Genomic DNA, 7,225 nt, shown 5'->3' on the forward strand with positions numbered 1-7,225 from the left:
AGAGAGTCAAGGATTACAGCCCGAGTCACAGAGCAACTCACAGGTACAGACAGGCTCTGAATTTAGGTTTGTCTGGCTCCAGAGTCCAGCTCTTTCTATCAGGCTGCCACTCGTCTTTGAGAATAATTACTGAAACTAGAATTCACTATGATAAAAATGTTAAGAAATTCCCTACAGATGGGCTCTGACAGTAAACACAGATTGCTAGGTGGGCCATCTCTCAGTTTGTATAAAAATTTCTCTCTAGAAGAATCCTGTTTTATGTGTATCCATTTTTTAAAGTAAAACTGATCGTTTGCTTAGTTTGTATTACTTTCTTTGTACTTTCCCCTTGCATTGGGAAGTCATGCTTTTATAATAAATTCAATATTCTATATAGAGAATAGAATTTACAGTTTAGTGCACCTGTGTATTTTTCGTGATTGTTTTTTCTTCTTTCCTTCATTGAGGAAATAATTTACATATCGCAAAATGCACAGATCTAAGTGTACATGGGTTTTGATGAATGTATGCATTCCTGTGTTACCATTAATTTTCATGATCCCAAAAGGTCTTCAGTGCCAGTTTCTAGTCCATTCTCTTATTCCCCAGAGGCAACCTCTGTTCTCATTTCAATCACTATAAATTAGCTTTGCCTGTTCTTGGACTTAATGTAAATGGAATCAGACAGTATGTACAGTCTTTTGTGTCTAGCTTCTGTTACTCATCCATATTGTTGCATGTATCTTTAGTTCTTTTTTTTAATTGCTGACTAGAAATCCATGGTATGAATATACCACAATTGACTTATTCATTCTTTTTAATGGTCATCTGGTTTGTTGACTATTTGGGGCAGTTCTGAATAAAGCTTCTATGAATAATTGTATACAAGTCTTTTTGTAGACATTTGCTTGTATTTCTCTTAAGTGTATTCCTAGGAGTGCAATTGTTGTGTCATACCATGTTTCCCTGAAAATAAGACCTGGCCAGACAATCAGCTCTAATGCGTCTTTTGGAGCAAAAATTAATATAAGACCCGGTCTTATATTATATTATATTATATTACAGTATGTAAGACTGGGTCTTATAGTAAAATAAGACTGGATCTTATATTAATTTTTGCTCCAAAAGACGCATTAGAACTGATTGTCTGGCTACGTCTTATTTTCGGGGAGACACGGTAAGATAGGGTATGTTGAATCTGTAAAGCTGCCAAACTGTTTTCCAAAGTAATAGTATCTTTACACGCCCATAGGCAGTGTATGGGAGTTCTAGCTGCTCCACATCCTCACCAATACTTGATATGGTCACTCTTTAATTTTAGCCAGACTGTGGTATCTCACTGTGGTTTTAATTTATATTTGCATAATAACATATGATGTTAAACACCTTTTCATGTGCTTATTGGCTCTTCCTATACCCTTTATGGGGAAGATTTCTGTTTAAATCTTCCCTCCCCCCTTTTTAATTGGGTTATTTTTTGAATTATTGATTTGTACAACTTCTTTAATATTCTGGAAATGAATTGAGAGATGATAGATAGATAGATAGATATAGATATATGGATATATATGTATTGTGAATATTTTCTCATAGTAGTTTTCCTTTTTTGTACTTTCTAAATGATGTCTTTTATAAGCAGAAGCTTTTAGTTTTGATGAAAATAAACATCATTTTTTCCCTCTTGGTTAATACTTTTTGTTCCAGACTAAAAATATATTTGACTATCCCAGTCATGAAGATATTTTTTCTAGAGGTTTTATATATATGTATTTTTTGCATTTAGATTCATGATTATCTCCAAATAATCTTTTTTTGCATGCTATAATGTAGGGAATCAACATTTTTTTTCCACATAGGTATTAATTTGTTCTAGCATGATTTGATAATACAACACCATTGCTATTTCTCCACTGAATTGCATTAAGTTTTGTGAAATTCTGTTGATGGTGTATGTATAGATCTATTTTTCTCGTCTATTCATTTTCTATTTGCTTTTCCTCATACCAACACAATAATTAACATAACTTTCTAATGTCTTAAAATCTGCAAAAAAAAACCTACTAAGATTTGGGTTGCTGTTATTTTAATTTATAGACTAATTTGGGGAGAATAGATATTTTAACATAATAAATCCTTCTGTCCTTGAACATAGTATGTCTCTCCATTTACTTAGAATTTCTCTCAGCAATATTTTTGTAGTTTACAAATATAGAGGACTTGCAAATATATTACAAATTTTATTTTTAGATAGTTGATGCTATTATAAATGTTACATTTTAAAATTTCATTTTCCACTGAAGTCTTTTGCTCTACATTCAGGAACAAGACAGGCTTGTCCCCTATCACCACTGTTATTCACCATAGTATTGGAAGTCCTAGCCAGAGCAATCTGGCAAGAGAAGGAAATAAAAGGCATCCGAACTGGGAATGAAGGAGTTACATTATCACTTTTTGCAGATGACATGATTCTTTATATAGAAAACCCTAAAGACTCCACCAAAAAGCTATTAGAAACAATAAACAAATACAGTAAAGTTGCCAGATACAAAATTAACGTACAAAATCCATTGCATTCCTATATAGTAACAATGAAATTTCAGAAAAAGAAATGAAAAAAACAAAACAAAAACAGTTCCTTTTGCAATTGCAACAAAAAGAATAAAATACCTAGGAATAAACTTAACAAAGGATGTAAAGGACATATATACTGAAAACTACAAGACATTTTTCAAAAGAAATTGATGACACAAAGAAATAGAAAGACATTCCGTGTTCATGGATTGGAAGAATCAACATAGTTAAAATGGCCGTATTACCCAAAGCAATACACAGATTTAATGCAATCCCCATCAATATCCCAGTGGGATTTTTTAAAGAAATAGAACAAAAAATCATCAGATTTGTATGGAATCACAAAAAACATTTAGTAGCCAAAGTAATCCTAAGAACAAAGAAGGCTGGAGGTATCACACTCCTTGACTTCAGCTTGTACTACAGGGCAACAGTAATCAAAACAGTAATCAAGTATGCCATTGGCAGAAAAACAGACACACAGACCAATGGATTAGAATTGAGAACTCAGAAATAAACCCACATAAATATGGATAGATACTTTTTGACAAAGGAGCCAAAAACATACAATGGAGGAAAGAAAGCCTCTTCAATAAATGGTGCTGGGAAAATTGGAAAGCTACATGCAAAAGAAAGAAACTAGACTGCTATCTGACACCAAATACCAAAATTAACTCAAATGGATTGAAGACCTAAACATAAGACCTGAAACAATAAACTGCATAGAAAAAAGCGTAGGTACTAAACATATGGTCCTTAGGTTCAAAGAGGATTTTATGAATTTGACCTCAAAGGTAGGGGAAGTAAAAGCTAAAATAAATGAATGGGACTATATCAAACTAAAAAGCTTCTGCACATCAACAAACCAACAAACCAATGGAATGGGAGAAGATATTTACAAACAATGCCTCCAGTGAGGGGCTAATATCCAAAATATATAAAAGGCTAGTATCCAAAATGTACAACTCAACAACAAAAAGATAAACAATTCAATTGAAAAATGGGCAGAGGACCTGAACAGAAACTTCTCCCAAGAAGACATACAAATGGCCAACAGATATATGAAAAAATGCTCAACTTCACTAGCTGTTAGGGAAATGCAAATCAAAACCACAATGAAATATCACCTCACACCTGTTAGAATGGCTGTCATCAACATGACAACAAAACAAATGAAAACAAGTACTGGAGAGGCTGTGGAGAAAAAGGAACCCTCATACACTGTTGGTGGAAATGTACATTGGTGCAGCTGCTATGGAAGGCAGTGTGGAGGTTCCTCAAAAAATTAAGAATAGAATTACCATATGACCCAACAATCCCTCTCCTGGGTATATACCCCCAAAATCTGAAAGTGTTTATCTGTAAAGATATATGTGCTCTGATGTTCACTGCAACTTTATTTATGGTGGCCAAGATGTGAAAACAACCAAAGTGTTCTTCGATAGATGATTGGATAAAGAAGATACAGTATATGTACACAGTGGAATACTACTCTGTCATAAGAAAAGATGAAATGCTACCATTTTTGACAACATGTGGATCTTGAGATTATTATGCTAAGTAAAATAAGTTGGACAGAAAAAGAGCCATATGACTTCACTCATATGTGGGATATAAAACTAAAAGCAGCAAAGGAGCAAGACAAACAAAGAAACAAAAAGTCACAGACACAGACATAGACATAGACACAGTTTAGTGGTTACCAGAGGGAAAGGGGATGAGGGGATGGTAGATGAGGGTAAAGGGGGTCAAATATGCGGTGATTGAAAGAGAACTGACTCTGGATGGTGAGTACACAATGTTATATATAGATGATGTATTACAGAATTGTACACTTGAAACCTAATTTTACTAACCACTCTCACCCCAATAAATTTAATTTAAAAAAAATTTATTTTCCAATTTTTTTGTTGTTGCTAGGCTACAGAAATGTAATTGATTTCTGTATATTGCTATTTTGCCTATGACCTTGCAGATTCACTCAGTAGTCATAGTTTGTTGATTCCTTTGGATCGTCTACATATGTAATTATATTATCTGAAAAGAAGATAGTTTATTTCTTCCTCATCTATCTTTATGCTTTTTATTCTTAGTTTTTAATCATTCTTCTTTCTGATACATGCATTTAAAGCTATGATTTTTTCCCTCTAAGAAATGCCTCAGCTACATCTCACAAATTCTGATATTTATGTTTTCATTACCATTCAGTACAAAATATTTTATAAATTCTATTTCATTTCTTCTTTGACCCAAAGATTATTTATAAGTGTGTACCTTAGTTTCTAAATATTTGGGGGTTTTCCTAGTTCTTAATTTATGATTGACTTCTAATTGGACTCTATTTTGGAGACAGAATATACTCTGAGAGTTCCAATTACATGTATACTAGATCATTTGATATTAACCCACATATTTCTGACACTATTTAATATTTTAATTCTTTTTCCTTTCTGTATTTCACTTTGGCTATTTTCTGTTACCTTATCTTCAAGTTCACTGAATTTCGTTTGTTCCAGTCTACTTTTAACCTTATTCATTACATTCTTTGTTTCAGATATATATTTCTATTCTAGAATTTCTCTTTGAGTTTTCTTTAGGGCTTTAGTTTCTCTAATGAAGTTCCTCTGTTTATCCATCCTGTCCATCTTTAATATATTTAACATAATTCTTTAATGAACTTAAAATAGTTATTTAGAGACCTTGACTGCTTGCAATTTCTAATCATAGTGGGTCTGCTTCCCTTGTTTTCTTTATTTTTAATTGTGGGTTACATTTTTATTCTTTATTGTATGTCAGGTATTTTCCATAAAAGAGCAATAGGAACTGAACTAGATTGTATATTTTTGTTTTGTTTTTCCCAGATAGGGCCTTCCTTTTCCTCTGTCTAAGCTTGGGAAAGGGATATTTATCCAGATTCCATCATGAGTTTAGCTGAATTGGGACTGGGATAAATTTTAATTAGTTTCCATTTACCTCTTGCTAGTGATAGTAAGGATATTCCTTTTGGACTTTCAACCTAGCCCCCAACTTCTTGCTTTACATCTACAGGACTGATCTCTTTGGGACTTTCAAGATTTGAGCTAGAAGGGGACTTCATTGCAGTTTTAGTTAGTTTGATTTCACCTCCAGATTCAACTCCAGAAGGGCTCTGGAACCCTAAGCAGCACAAGGGCTCTGGGAGATGTCTCTCTACCTCCCAGCTCTACCCCAACTGTTGCTGACCTGGCAAAATTCCCATGGGGGAGAATTGCTGTTCTGAGAGGTATATTGTGTTTAGGAGTCTTCCAGATTCCAACATCTCATGTTAGCCCACACTACTGTTAAAAGTTCAGCTGATTTCTCTACATTCTACCAAATTCTTTATGTCTTTGTCAGGCCTACTGTTCCACCTGCCTGTACTCAGGCTAAGCAATTTGTCCCAAGTCTGAAAATAATCACCACTTTTTGCTCTTCTTTGAAGGGTATGTCTCTGGAATTAGTTATTTAGACTTCTTATCTGTGTGTGTCTGGTAGTCTTGGAAGGCTTTTAAAAAATATGTAATTTTTATTTTTATTTTACTTTATTTATTTATTTATTTATTTTTAATTTATTTTTAATTTTATTTGAATTTATTGGGGTGACACTTGTTAGTAAAATTACATAGATTTCAGGTGTACAATTCTGTATTACATCATCTATAAATCCCATTGTGTGTTCACCACCCAGAGTCAGTTCTCCTTCCATCACCATATACTTGAATTATGTAATTTTCAGTTTATTATTTTCTCTTGTTATGATGAAAGTGCTAATCTTTATGCCTTTCTATCTCTTGACCAAAAGTAGATCTCCCATAGTTTCTTTGAGTTTTATATTAGATTTGCTCTGTAGGCAAATGTAATGCCTCAGAGCAACCTTAAGTAGTCACAATTCTGGATTTAGATTTATTTAGATTTAGAATGCCAGTTGCCTGAGGCATGAGCAGATTTGGCCTTGTAAAGTACTGCTGTTGCTTTAACCCTTCCTCACCCAATCCAAAGCAGTTAGTTTTACTGTACAAGCTTATTCCACATGCCCCTTTCCTTCTTCAAATTTAATTCAAGTCGCACTGGGTTTTCCTTCTATCTATCTTCATTGGTACCATCCTGAGCTAAGCTACCACCTTTGCCAGATAACGGCAGTAGTTTATTCCTGATAGTCTACATGGTTTCCCCATAGCCCCTATTGGCTTTCTCTACTCCAGTCCCTGCATTGCATCCAGACTGATGGTTACAACAATGCAATTCTGATCATGTCATTCTCCTACTTAAATTTTTCCAGTGGCTTCCCATTTTTCATAAGGTACAGACAGAAGTCCTCAGCACATGCTCTCCACCTCTGTCTTGTACTCCCCGCTGTTTCCCAACGTTACATATGTTACCTTGGCTTTCTTTTAATCCCTACTCTATTTGCTTTCTCCTAGCATACAGCCTTTGCACATGCTGATCCCTTTTCCTGGGAAACCCTTCCTTCCTTCTTTTTATTAGGTTGGTGCAAAAGTAATTATGGTTTTTGCAATTATTTTTAACCTTTTAAACCGCAATTACTTTTGCACCAACCTAATACCTAGTTAAATGCCTGTCCTCTTCTTCCCCTTTCAGATCTCACTTCAAGTATCACTTCTTAGAGAAGACTTCCTTGTTCTCTCTGACTTTT

Source organism: Rhinolophus ferrumequinum, chromosome 7 (assembly GCF_004115265.2).
Source record: "Rhinolophus ferrumequinum isolate MPI-CBG mRhiFer1 chromosome 7, mRhiFer1_v1.p, whole genome shotgun sequence".
Classification (NCBI taxonomy): Eukaryota; Metazoa; Chordata; class Mammalia; order Chiroptera; family Rhinolophidae; genus Rhinolophus; species Rhinolophus ferrumequinum.